The sequence below is a fragment of the Loxodonta africana genome, chromosome 11, assembly GCF_030014295.1.
Source record: "Loxodonta africana isolate mLoxAfr1 chromosome 11, mLoxAfr1.hap2, whole genome shotgun sequence".
In the NCBI taxonomy this organism is placed as follows: domain Eukaryota; kingdom Metazoa; phylum Chordata; class Mammalia; order Proboscidea; family Elephantidae; genus Loxodonta; species Loxodonta africana.
In genome coordinates this window covers 25,442,247-25,457,107 of record NC_087352.1, presented here as the reverse complement: position 1 = coordinate 25,457,107, position 14,861 = coordinate 25,442,247, and positions in this window count along the sequence as shown.

Below are 14,861 nucleotides of genomic sequence, written 5' to 3'. Positions count from 1 at the left end.
TATGGTGTTGGTGAAGAATATTGACTACACCATGGACTGTCAGAAGAATGAACAAATCTGTCATGGAAGAAGTGCAGTCAGAATGCCCCTTAGGGGCTTCATCTCACATACTTTGGACATGTTACCCTAAGCAGGTCCTGCTCGGTGCCACTTCTCATCAATAAAGACACACTGAGGTGAGGAGTGAGGAACAGTGTTTATTGCAAGTGCACAGGCAAGGAGTAAATAGGTGTATACCTCAAATCAAGCTCCCCAAACAAAGGGAGGCAGAACTTTTTACATAGTCCCTCACAAGGAAGTATATACAAACATTTTGGACTACATAGGTTATCATGGTGCACAGGTGCAATAAGACAAATTGCATTTTTTATTTGGCCTGTAGGCTAATAAACTGGGTTTTACTGGCTTGAGCCACATGCAGTGCTTTGAGGGCAATGGAAAGGAGGCGGCAGGTTCTGCTTGGTCTGAGCAGCTGCAAACTGAGCCACACAGAGTGATATCACTTAAGGTCTTGCTTGATGGTGGGTAGGATGTTCCTGGCTGCATTGACTATCAATCCCTCCTTCTTTTGGGGTTATGCCAATAAGCCATATTCCCTGGGCAGTGGATGTATCTTCTAAATTGGGCAATGGCTCCTTGATATACGAGATTGTATTGAACATAAGCTTCTATGCTTGTTTTTTGTTTGTTTGTTTGTTTTTAGCTGCACTGAGATAGACGAAAAGGAAAGTATTGTATAGAACAACAGAAAAAACTCCTGTTACAATCAAAGAAATAAAAATGATAAACCAATGCTTTAGCCAGTTATAGTTAGATAGCCAAGAGGTGAGCCAGTCAAAGATATTTGACCTATCTTAGTTAGGAACATGAAGCCAAGTAGTTTTCTGACGAATCAGCAAATCCAACATTTAGTCATGTTGGTCACACTTGTTACTGATTGGACTAATTTGACAAAAGTGTTACTATGTCAAGACCATGTGAGTGACAGAGTTAGGAAAAGAAAGAAGATGAGGTACCACAGCTTCATATTTGTGTGAAACAGGGTTTAGGTTAAGAGATCTAACACCTTAAACAGGTAAAATGTGAACAGGAAAGAAAAAAAAACACAGTTAACAAACTCTATAGATTAAAAGCTCAGTCTCTTAAACAGATATTTCAGGTCTTGTAATGGCTCAGGGTTCCAGTTGTCCTGAAGAGTTATCGTTGTAGGTTCAGATTCTGGTGTAGGTGCTGCTTTCAGCTGGGTGTGGTGAATCCAAGGTTTGACTTCTTTCAGTTTGACTGTGGTATGGGTAACAAGAAGCACCTCAAAAGGTCTTTTCAACTTAGGCTGGAGAGGCTCATCTTTCCTTCATGCAAGGTGAATCTTTGGAGAGAATAAAGAAGAGCAGACAAAGAACTCAAATATTCTTGTACCATTTTTTCACATAATACAGCTAAATGGTTACCATTCATCAGCCTATGATTTTTTAGGAGCAGCTTCCAGCAGAGCAGCTCAAAAGAGTTTAATTGGAACTTGCTTCTGGGAGCCGCCCTAATCCTAAGCAAGGCTATAGGAAGAGCCTGTAACCATGTTAATTTTGCTTCTTGATACACCTTTGCTATGTGTCTTTAAAGTATCTGGTTCATTTTTTCACCCTTTCCACTGGATTGTGGTCTCCAGGCTGCATGTAATCTCCATTTGATGTCTGGGAAACGTGTGACTTTTTGTGTTACATCAGCTACAGAGTGAGGTCTGTTATCACTTCCCATGGAAGCAGGTAATCCAAACCATGTAATGATGTCATGTATAAGATGTTTAACTACTTCTTTAGCTTTTTCAGTTCTACATGGAAGTCTTCAACCCAACTGGAAAAGGTATCTACAAAAACCAAAAGATAGTTGTAATTTCCAATGGTACGAGGCATTTCAGTAAAATCTAGTTACCAATCTTTTCCGTTTGCTGGGCCTTGGTACTGTACTCTGGGGAAAGAGGGAGGATGATAAGTGTTTGGGTTGTTTTTTATATAGTTAGGGCACCTTTTGATAATTTGCCTATGGTGGAATGAACTTTAGTGCTTAATACATGACCCATTCATACATACTTTCATGTCCGTAGTTTCAAGGTGCATGGGCTTTTATTAAAATGGGGTACGGCATCTGTTCAGGAACTAGAACTATTCCTTTCATAGTACATTTCCAGTTTCCTACATCTTGAGTGGCGCTCCACTCTTCAGCCCATTTGAGGTCTTCTTCTGAATACCCTGGGTCTTCTTCTTTTAGGGTCTTTATCTGGGGTATTGAAAAACCTGGTCGTACAGTGGTTAAGTGCTACAGCTGCTAACCAAAGGGTCGGCAGTTTGAATCCGCCAGGCACTCCTTGGAAACTCTATGTGTCAGTTCTACTCTGTCCTATAGGGTCTCTATGAGTCGGAATCGACTCAACGGCACTGGGCTTGTTTTTTTTTTCTTTTCTTTTTTTATCTGGGGTATCAAGGGGGCCACAGTGGCAGATCGTGATTGGGTTTTGGCCACTGCTTTTGTGGCATCATCAGCTCTCTGGTTTCCTTTAATAATGTCTGTATTTCCTTCATGGTATCCTTGACAATGGATGACCACTACTTTCTTTTGTAACCAGACAGCTTCTAGTACCTGGAGGACTTCTGCTGCGTATCAAATTTCCTGTCCTGCATTATTGAGGAGGCCCCTTTTTTCCAAAAGGCTCCATGAGCATGCAAAATTCCAAAAGCATATTTTAAGTCCCCCACATGTCTCAAGAGTAGATTTGACTAGTGACTGAAGACCAGACGAGTTATGGAATGACATCATACATTAAGAAAGCAAGAGGTCATTGAAAATACACAAAAAAAACAAAAGGCCAAGATGGATGTCAGAGGAGACTCTGAAACTTGCTCACAAACATCAAGCAGCTAAAGCAAAAGGAAGAAATGATGAAGTAAAAGAAATGAACAGAAGATTTCAAAGGGCAGCTCGAGAAGACAAAGCAAGGTATTATAATGACATGTTCAAAGAGCTAGAGATAGAAAACCAAAAGGGAAGTCACACTCTGCTTTTCTCAAGCTGAAGGAACTGAGGAAAAACTTCAAGCCTCGAGTTGCAATGGTGAAGGTTTCTATGGGGAAATCATTAAACTACACAGAAAGCATCAAAGGAAGATGGAAGGAATACACAGAGTCATTATACCAAAAAGAATTAGTCAATGTTCAACCATTTCAAGAGGCAGCATATGATCAGGAACCATGGTGCTAAAGGAAGAAGTCCAAGCTGCTCTGAAGGCATTGGTGAAAAACAAGCCTCCAGGAATTGACAGAGTATCAATTGAGATATTTCAACAAACGGATGCAGCGCTGGAGGTGCTCACTGGTATGTGCCAAGAAATATGGAAGACAGCTTCCTGGTCAACTGACTGGATGAGATTCATATTTATGCCTATTCCTAAGAAAGGTGATCCAACCAAATGTGGAAATTATAGGACGATATCATTAATATCACACGCAAGCAAAATTTTGCTGTAGATCATTCAAAAACGGCTGCGGCAGTGTATTGACAGAACTGCCAGAAATTCAGGCCGGTTTCAGAAGAGGATGTGGAACCTGGGATATCATTGCTGATGTCCGACGGATCCTAGCTGAAAGTAGAGAATACCAGAAGGATGTTTACCTGTGTTTTATTCACTATGTAAAGGCATTTGACCATGTGGATCATAACAAATTATGGATAACATTGCGAAGAATGGAAATTCCAGAACACTTAATTGTGGTCATGAAGAACCATTACATAGATCAAGAGGCAGTTGTTTGGACAGAACCAGGGGATACTGATTGGTTTAAAGTCAGGAAAGGTGTGCATCAGGGTTGTATCCTTTCACCGTACCTATTCAATTTGTATGCTGAGCAAATAATCTGAGAAGCTGGACTATGTGAAGAAGAATGGGGCATCAGGATTGGAGGAAAACTCATTAACAACCTGTGTTATGCAGATGACACAACCTTGCTTGCTGAAAGTGAACAGGACTTGAAGCACTTACTAATGAAGATCAAAGACCACAGCCTTCAGTATGGATTGCACCTCAACATAAAGAAAACAAAAATCCTCACAACTGGACGAATGAGCAACATCACGATAAACAGAGAAAAGATTGAAGTTGTCAAGGATTTAATTTTACTTAGATCCACAATCGACACCCATGGAAGCAGCAGTCAAGAAATCAAATGACGCGTTGCATTGGGTGAATCTGCTGCACAGGACCTCTTTAAAGTGTTGAAGAGCAAAGATGTCACCTTGAAGACTAAGGTGCGCCCGACCCAAGCCATGGTATTTTCAATCGCATCACATTCATGTGAAAGCTGGACGATGAATAAGGAAGACTGAAGAAGAATTTTTTTTGAGGAAGAAGAATTGATGCCTTTGAATTATGGTGTCGGCAAAGAATATTGAATATACCAAAAGAACGAACAAATCTGTCTTGAAAGAAGTGCAACCAGAATGTTCCTTAGAAGCAAGGATGGTGAGACTGTGTCTTACATACTTTGGACTTGTTGTCAGGAGGGATCAATCCCTGGAGAAGGACATCATGCTTGGCAAAGTACAGGGTCAGCGGAAGAAAGGAAGACCCTCAACGAGGTGGATTGTCACAGTGGCTGCAACAATGAGCTGAACCATAACAAAAACTCTAAGGATGGTGCAGAATCAGGCAGTGTTTCGTTCTGTTGTGCATAGGGTCATTATGAGTTGGAATCGGCTCAATGGCACCTAACAACAAACGTTCACTATTTTGCCTTTTGAGAGTTGGAGGCCCTTACCATGGTGACGAGCTCAACTGTTTGAGTTCAAGTCCCTGGTGTAAGCGGGTCAGCTTCAAGCATTTCCCAGTGCGTCACTGCAGCATATCCAGCATATCCTGTTCCATTCTCCATGAAGCTACTTCTATCTGTAAAGTCTCAAAGTCAGGGTTTTTGAGAGGCTTATCACTCAAATCAGGCCTGCTGGAATAAGATTTATCTATTATTTGTATACAATTGTGTCCCAAACGAGGGGTGTTTTGTGATGGCAGCAATGTAACTGGATTTAAGGTGGTTGGAATTTCTTTTAAAGTTGCAGCCAAATTATCTAATAAGGCAGCTTGATACTGAGCTATCCAGCCTGCTGTCATCTAGTGGGCTCCTTTTCATTCTAATATTGTCAAGACCGAATGAGGAACATAGTGGTTGGTTGCCCCAAACTTAGCTTTCTGCCTCTTTTAAAATTATCACTGTGGCTGCCACAGCTAGTAGATAGGCAAAGCACCTCATAGTGGTCATGTCTAGAACCTTGGAAAAACAAGCAATAGGTTGTCACCAGTCCCCCAGCTTTTGGGTTAGGATGCCTGTTGCTATTCCCTGACTTTCACTCATGAAGAGTTTGAAGGGTTTTGCTAGATTGCAGAGCCTCAGGGCTGGGATGGATATGAGTTTTTCTTCAATTGTCTAAAAGGATTTTTGTTGTTCATCAGCCCAAATAAAAGGATCTGGATCTTTCCCTTCAGTTACTATATATAAAGCCTTGTCTATTAGACCAAAGTTGGGAATCCAGATTCTGCAAAAACTTGCCATTTCCAGGATTTCTTGGGGTTGCCTCCAGGACTGGGGAGGTGAGATTGCACAAATAGTCTTTTTTCTCTCTGGGAGCAGTTCGCTTTTTCCCTGAGAGATGCAGAATCCTAAGAATGTGAACTTGGCTTGAGAAATCTGGGCCTTATGTCTGAATACTTCGTATCCAACCTGGCCCAAAAAGAGTGGAGATAGTATTTAAATCAGATTCTTCTTTAGTCTTGCTTGCTATGAGCAAGTCATCGAAATATTGAAGCAGGACTCCATTTTGGAGGGTTAACTGCCTGTCATGGATTGAATCGTGTCCCTCAAAATATGTATCAACTTGGTTAGGCCATGATTCCCAGTGTTGTGTGGTTGTTATCCATTTTGTGACTGTAATTTTATGTTAAAGAGGATTAGGGCGGGATTGTGACATTCTTTCCCAGGTCACAGCTCTGATCTAATGTAAAGGGATTTTTCCTGGGGTGTGGCTTGCACCACCTTTTATCTCTGAAGAGATTAAAAGGAAAGCGAAGGGAGCAGAGAGAGGGGACCTCATACCACCAAGAAAGCAGTGCTGGGAGCAGAGCAAGTCCTTTGGACCTGAGGTTCCTGTACTGAGATGCTCCCAGACCAAGGGAAGACTGATGACAAGGACCTTCCTCCAGAGCCAAGAGACAGAAAAAGCCTTCCCCTGGAGCCAGCACCCTGAATTTGGACTTCTAGCCTAGTGGACTGTAAGAGAATAAATTTCTCTTTGTTAAAGTCATCCACTTGTGGTATTTCTGTTATGATAGTACTAGATGACTAAGACACTGTCTTAAGTCTTTAGCCAGAGCTGTACCAAACAATTTGGGACTATTTTTGAACCCTGTGGAAGTACAGTCCAGCAGAACTGTTGTTTGTCACCCCTTTCAGGGCCCTCCCACTCAAAGGCAAACAGTTGTTGGCTTTCAGACTCTAATGGTATACAAAAGAAAGCATTTTTTAAGTCTAGAACAATAAACCAGACAAAATCTCCTGGAAGAGAGGCTAGCAAAGTATATGGATTTGGCACTACAGCATGGACTGTAACTACTATTCGGTTAATTGTTCTGAGGTCTTGAACAAACCTACACTCATTGGAATAAGATTACTTTATGGGCAAAATTAGTGTATTATAAACTGATTGGCATGGTTTTATGAGTCCATATTCTAGATATTGGTGGATAAGCAGGCAGAGGACTCATTTCGCTTGTAGCTTTAGAGGGTATTGTTTCACCTGTAGTGGGTTAATTCCTGGTAACATTTCATCCTTAACTGGAACAACATTTTTAGCTCTTCCTGGTTGCCCTTGTGCCCATACCCAAGGAACTACTGTATCCTCTGTTTAGACACAGTCTTATTGGGAGCTTCAATGAGTATCATGAGAGTCAACAGGTAGGCCTGCATTCTCCACCCTTAATCCATATGTACTGTTAAATTTAGTTTACCATTTTGGAAATGAAACTGAGCTTGTAATTCACAAAGCACATCTCACCCAAGTAAAGGAATTGGGCTCTCTGGCATGTAGAGAAAAGAGTGAGTTAAAGTAGAGTCACTGACTGAACACTCCATAGGTTGGATAAAATCCTTAGTAATTTTTCTCCCCATAACTCCCACCACCGGTATTGATTTCTTTGATCAGGGTCCCTTCAGATTGTTAGTAACTGAATAATTGGCTCCTGTGTCTAATAGAAAGTCAAAAATTTCTCTCCCCACATTTACTTTAATCAGGGGCTTACCAGGGGAAATGAATAAGATTGGTTCCCATTACCCTTCAGTCCAATTCTTACCCTTGTTGTGTCATAACATTTTTGGGTTCCTTTTTTTTTCAGGGCTCTCTGTCTCTTAGGACATTCTGTCTTCCAATGCCCTTCTTGTTTATACCACTTGCATTGGTTTTTCCCTAGCTTGGGCCGGTCTCAGACCCTGGGGAAAACTTCCCTGATGGTTAGGGGTGGAAGTTTCCTTTTGACTGGAAGGCTGCTGAAAGCATAGCTACTTGCTGTTTGGCACACTGATTTTCCTTTGTCTCCTGCACTTGTTCTGGGTTAGAATAGACCTTGAAGGCTGTTTCTACCAGCTGTGAAATTCTCATTCCTACACTGCCTTCTACTTTCTGTAATTTCTTTCCTATGTCGGGGGCACTCTGCCCTATGGATATCACATTCACCATATGAGTGTTTTCAGGTGCCTCAGGATGTAGATCAGTGAATTGTCTGAGAGCTGTGAAAATTCATTCAAGGAAGGTGGTGGAATCTTCCTCCAGTTTTGTTTAACTTCATATACTTTGTTTAAATTCTTTTGTTTGAGTGCCCCTTTTTGAGCCCAGTGAGGAAGTAGTCACACTACCGACTTAAACTGGCTTGGCTGACCTGGGTGTTTGGATCTCAGCCTGGTTCAGTGACTAGCACAGCCAAATCTACAGGGGGTTGGCCATCGCATTTTGCTGGTGGAACTTATCTCCTTATTCCCCAGCCTTTTCAAAAACCATTCTTCCCTCCTCCAGAGTGAGTAAAATGTTACATAAAGCTTGACTGCCCAATTTGGGTAGTGGGTTTTAAAAATAGAAGCAAAAAGATCATGCATTCACTTAGGATCCTCTCATTACGCTGGTAGATTGTTTTTCCAAATGAATAAATCAGAAGTCCTGAATGGGCTATGTACCCAGATCATGGCAGAGCTCCCACTGTCCTGTCGTCACTTCCACCTAGTGCAGGGTGTTGCCTTAATGGGTATAGCCCTGTTGAGGGTTCTGGGGCCCCTGGACCAAACTGGGCACTGTTTTGAGTGTGTGCTGGGGAAAGCATTTCAGCTCCGGAGGCCTCAGGGGCTGATGAAATGTTTATAAGATACTATGACTTCTGGTTAGAAGTGGGTCCTCTTCTGGAGGACTAGACAAAACAGGTTTTAATCTTGGTTTGAACCATGATTTTACATTGTTTCTGTAAACTCTTATTTTGCCACAATGACATAAAAGTTGCAACCTGCATTTTCCCATTCTACTTTCTTTCTTTAGTACAGAACAAATCTAACTGCATTATGGTGTTATAATTTAAGAATCCATTCTCAAGCCAGTGTTTGCCATCCCTGAGCTCATATTGGGACCAGGCCAAACTCATTGCCGTTGAGTCAATTCTGACTCACAAACAACCCTATAGGACAGAGTAGAACTGCCCCATAGAGTTTCCAAGGAGCACCTGGTGGATTTGAACTGCTGACCTTTTAGTTAGCAGCCATAGCTCTTAACCATTATGCCACCAGGAAGCCAGGCAGTGTTAAAAAAAAGTCATTTTAGACTTTTCCATTGGATCATACCCAAAATGAGACCAATTCTTTAGAATATACCCTAGAGGACTATATTCTGGAATGCTCAAATTATTTCCCATGATACCAAAACCTAAAACTACCAGATGTCTATATGAAAGAGAAGTATTTATTCTGGCCTTCATAGGCTAAGCATTACCAGCATTTACAGTCTGTCTAATTTTCTACAAATAGGACTTATTTCTGTACCAAACTCGAAGCCACAGATGCCTATTCAAAATGAGAGTGTTTGACCTGAACTTCATTGGCTTAACATTATCAGATCTACAGTCTATCCACTTTCTGAAAAACATAACTTATTTCTATATTCACCAAGGGAGTCTTACCCTCTTCCTGGGGAACCTGATGACAATCTCTCTCCTCCTCATGTGGTCTGCCACTGAGGGGTCTGAGGTCAGCTCTGGCCTCGAGGGCCGAAACAAATCTCCCCTGGAGAAAGGTTACTGGTGTGCACTTGGGAGAAGGAGTCAGTTCTCATCAGCTGAAAGTGATCTCAGGAGTAGGGCAGTGCTGGTCCCATCTGTTGTCTCCTGAATTTGTTACCCTGGGCAGGTCCTGCTTGGTATGGCTTCTCATCAATAAAGACAGCGAGGTGAGGAGGGAGGAACACCATTTATTGCAAGTGCACAGGCACGGAGCAAGAAGGTGTATACCTCAAATACAGCTCCCTAAGCAAAGGGAGGCAGAACTTTTTATACCGTCCTTCACAAGGAAGTACATACAAACATTATGGGCTCATAGGTTATCACTGTGTACAGGCACAATAAGACAAATTGCATTTTTTTCCTTTGGTGTGTAGGGTAGTAAACTGGGTTTGACTGGTTCGAGCCACACTCAGCACACTGAGGACAATGGACAGGAGAGAGTAGCCGCTGGTTAGTCTGAGCAGCTGCTAATTGAACCACGCATAGCATTTTTGCTTAAGGTTTTGCTTAATAATGAACAGGAGTAGCAGGTCTTGCTTGATAATGGCTAAGGAGCTCCTGGATACGTTGGCTATCATTATCAGGAGGCACCAGTTCCTGGAGAAGGACATCATTTTTGGTAAAGTAGACAGCGAAAAAGAGGAAAAACCTCAATGAGATGTGTTGGCACAGCAGCTGCAACCGTGGGCTCAAACATAGCGATAATTGTGAGAATGATGTAGGACCAGGCAGTATTTCATTCTGTTGTACATAGGGTCACTATGAGCCAGAACCAACTTGACAGCATGTAACATGTACTTCCTGATCGTTCGCGTGAGCACCTCATTTTCTCCAGTACTTCAAATTCATTGAGACTCCTAGTCTATTGGTTCTACTTCCTTTTCACTGCCTGCTCTCTCCTTATGAATTAATTTACTTCATTACTCACATTAAATATCAATACTGATTATTATAATCACTGTCTTGTACCTTCAGCTCCCTTGCCACTTCTCACTATGCAGAATTCATTTCATCTTCTGCTAATCCAAGATAAACCTAACTTTAAACACAAAAGGACATAATACAGACAAACCTGCTCACTAATCATCCTTCAAAATTATGATTACTGACCCCCAGTCAAGATACCATAAAGAGCATACCCTTTTCTTGCTTTAACTCCAATAACTTCTCCCCATTTTGTTTCTCAGATGATAACCTTCACTCAATTGTACTGATACAATGGAATCAATCTGAGGATAACTTCCACAATTTCCTAGCAGTGTAACCACACATGTATCTGCATCTAAAAATTCAAACACTTCCCTTGTCCAATGTCTTGAGGGTATTAACAGAAGCAGGTGAAACATCTGTCCATTTCCTTCATGTTCTGAAATCAGAAAATGCTTACCTTTTCTCATCAATTTCTCTTTGCTGTGATCCATTACCTCATTTGGGGCTAGGGAACAATTGCTCATATTATTATCTTTCATGACCTTGAAGGATAGGTTGTTGAGAACTGAGTTGAGTTCTTCTGGGCTTAGTTTCTTGCCCTAGAAGCGACTGATCCTCTGTATACTGGCAACGAGTACACTTATGTGGCCTTTTTGGCTTGGTTCTTTGAAAAAACAGCTTGGGAGATTTCCCCCCTAAGCCCTGAGGACTTACCTTTGCCCTAGTTCTTGGAGAAGCAACTTGGGCAATGGGGGAGTACCCAGGTTATTTTCTACCACAGGTGATTTTTTACTCTTGCCAAGAAGATAACCCAGATTGATTGACATTTCATGAGTGAAGTGTAACCAACTGTATGGTTTGATCCTTTTGTGTGGTACATTAATATTTCATGTGAAGTGAGGATTGGTTGAACTCTGGTATGATTAGGGAGGCCCTGCCTTGTAATGGATGAGGATTGGGATATATAAATGTCTGAAATGCAGAATTTTGAGAGGGCTTCTGGTTGAGAAAGAGATTCTGGTTAAGAGTGGACTGGCAGAGAAACAGAATCATATGGGATCAAGTGTTTCTGAAGCTGCTACACTGGCTATGTCCTCATCCAGTTAGTGATAGAGAAGCCAGTGGTAGAGAGCCAGCAGTGGGGAGGTTTGATGACAGAGAGGCCTAATGGCAGGGAGCAGCTAAGACAGCCTAGCAACACATTATACTTGCTGTGAACTGGGCCATTTAGCAGTGGAAAAGACTACAGAGGAGAGCCACCTGAAAAATGGCCTGACAGCACAGAGGCCCATGGTTGAGAGTTGTTGCTAGGTGAGCAGTATCTGAGAGAACTTAGCTGCTACACTGGCTATGAGCTGGGCCAGTCAGTGACAGAGAGGCCAGTGGCCCTTGCAACAAATTATCAAAACCCGTATAGAAATAGTGACTGCTGTGGGGGGAATGGCTGGTGTCAGAAATTAGATTATTGTGATACGGGGTAAGAAAGAGTAAAGTTTTTTGAAGAACAGCTACCTGATGCAGCAACTCATATGAAATTATCAGGAAATTCTCCTTTCCTCTCATTGACAGCCAGCCATGAATATGATCAAACCATGATCCAAATGACACTGCAAGTTATATGGGAGAGAAAAGGTGACTGTATGGTTCATTCATGTGTGCTCACTTGCTTGTATAATCTGGCTCATTTTGTGTATGCCTAAGTATTTGAGGAATGAGCAAATGAGTTATAGAAATTCTCTTTTTACCTTCTGTTCATGAAGAATACAAAATTAAAAAAAAAAAAAACAGTTGCAATTGAGTTTACCATGAGTTATGGCAAACTCATGTGTGTCAGAATAGAACTGTTCTTGATAGGGTTTTCTTCTTCTTTTCTCTTTTTCTTATTGGGTTGAAAATATATACATCCAAACATTTACCAATACAACAATTTCTACATGCATAATTCAGTGACGCTTGTTACGGTCTTCAAATTCTCAACCATCCTCATTATCCTTTTCCAAATTATTTCACCATCATTAACATAATCTCAATGCCCCCTAAGCAAAAACCCCCCCTTTTCCCCTCCCTCCCAGCCTTGGTAACCACTACAAATCTTTGAATTCTATATATTTGCTTATTCCACTACTCAGCTAGACAGTCACTGGGACACAGCCTCCCCAAGTCTGTGCCACTCCAACTAGCTGGCTTGGCCTACCTAGCCCTGCTTGGCTACAGAGCAACTGGAATACGACCTTCCCGAGTTCTTGCTGCAACTACTGGCCAGCTCCCTCAGCACCATTTTTGTTTGTTTGTTTTGTGTTGCTGTTGTTTTGGGTTTTTTGTTGTTGTTGTTTGTTTTCTCTCTGTCCCTTCCTTCCTTTCCTGTCTCCTGACCACCTAGCCCCATGTGCCATCCCCACCCCTTCTCAAAGGGCCGTATTTCATTGCACTGCTAGAGAACCACTGGCATGTGCCCTCTCCAGGTATGTGCTGACCTCCCCAGCCAGCTCCCTCAGCACCATGTTTTGTTGTTGTTGTTTCTTCTCTCTCTCTCCCTTCCTTCTTTTCCTTTCTCATGCCCATCTAGCTCTGTGCACTGCCCTTGATCCTTCTCGAAGGGCTGTGCTGCACCACTTGGCTAGAGAGCCACTGGCACACAACCTTCCCAGGTCTGCCACCCCCACAGGCCAGTTCCCTTGGCACCATATTTTTTTTTCTTTATCTTTGCCCTTCTCCCTTTTCCTTCTCCCTCCCACCTAGGCCCTGCACTGCCTCCGCCTCTTCTTGAGGAGCTGTGCTGGGCTGCCCTGCAAGAGAGACACAAACTTGCCACCACACGATTCTGCCCGGCCCGCAACAGCCAACTCCCTCAGCACCATATTTATTTTTGTTTTTGTTGTTTGTTTCTTCTCTCTATTTCCCTTCTTCCTTCCTTTCTCTCACCCACCTAGCGCCATGTGCCTCACATGTCCCTTTTCAACAGCCTGAGCTGCAACACATAGCTAGAAAGCCACTGGCACACAGCCTCCTTGGGTCAACCCTGCCCTCAGTGTTGAAACCCTCCACACTGCCGTGTTATTTACTTCAATTCTCTTCATTTTTTTTTTTTTTGCTTCTGTTCCAGTCTCTTCTTTCTCTCACCCATTTTGCTCCACACATCACATCATCTCCCTTCCCTTCTGCCTATCAACACCATGCATTGAGTGCCACACCCCTGAGTGGCACTGTGTGGACCACCAGAGCCCTAGACCTCATCCTGCACTGCCCACCATCCCTGCCATGCTGGCCCCTATTCATGCCATAAATGATCCACCCCCACCCTTCCACCTCCCCTGGACCTGCCCTGCCACACCATAGCTAAGTGACGTGCTCTGCCCACCTGCAGAATGTGGGGAGAATTATCAAGCCCACAGATGAGCAAGCAACAAAACACACCCAGCCCGCTTGCCCAGATATAACCAAATAAAACAAAAAAGCAGGATGAAACAAACAAATCTACGATCAATAAATGGAGAAAATAATTCCTGAAAGTTCCGGACACAACACACAATATCAAAACATATTAAAAAAACAGGACAGGTTGGCTTCAGTAAGTGACCTCGATAAAAACCATTATTTTGACCAATGGAACAGACTTGAGAACCCAATGTAAATTCATCTGCGTACGGTCACCTGATCTTTGACAAAGGCCTATAGTCCATTAAATGGAGAAAAGACAATCTTTTTTAACAAATAGGATTGTCAAAACTGGAAGTCCATTAGAAAAAAAATGAAACAGGACCCATATCTCACACCATACACAAAAACTAATTCAAGATAAATCAAAAACTAAATATAAAACCAAGGAATATAAAGATCATAGAAGAAAAAATGGGGCAAGGCTAGAGGCCCTAATACATGGTGTAAATAGGATACAAACCATAACTAACAATACACAAACACCAGAAGATAGGCTAGATAACTGGGATCTTCTAAAAACTAGAAGAATTCACCAAAAGAGTAAGAAGAGAACCTATCAACTGGGAAAAAAATTTTGGCTATGACATATCATACAAAGGCTTAATTTTTAAAATCTATAGGGAAATCCAACACTTCTATAACAAAAAGGCAAATAATCCAATTAAAAAATGGGCAAAGGACATGAACAGACAATTTACCAAAGAAGACATTTGGGCAGCTAACAGACACACGAGGAAACGCTCGTGGTCATTAGCCATTAGAGAAATACAAATCAAAACTACAATGAGATGCCCTCTAACCCCGACATGACTGGCACAAATCAAAACAAAAACAAAAAACCCCCAGAAAATAACAAATGTTGGAAAGGCTGTGGGGAGATTGGAACTCTTATGTACTGCTGGTGGAAATGCAAAACGGTATGACCATTTTGGAAAACTATATGATGCTTCCTTAAAAGGCTAGAAATAGAAATAGCATACAATCCAGCAATCCCACTCCTAAGAATTTATCCTAGAGAAATAAGAGCTGTCACATGAATAGACATGCACACCCATGTTCATTGTAGCATTATTCACAATAGCAAAAAGATGGAAACAATCTAAGTGCCCATCAACAGATAAGTGGGTAAACAAACTATGGTACACACGCA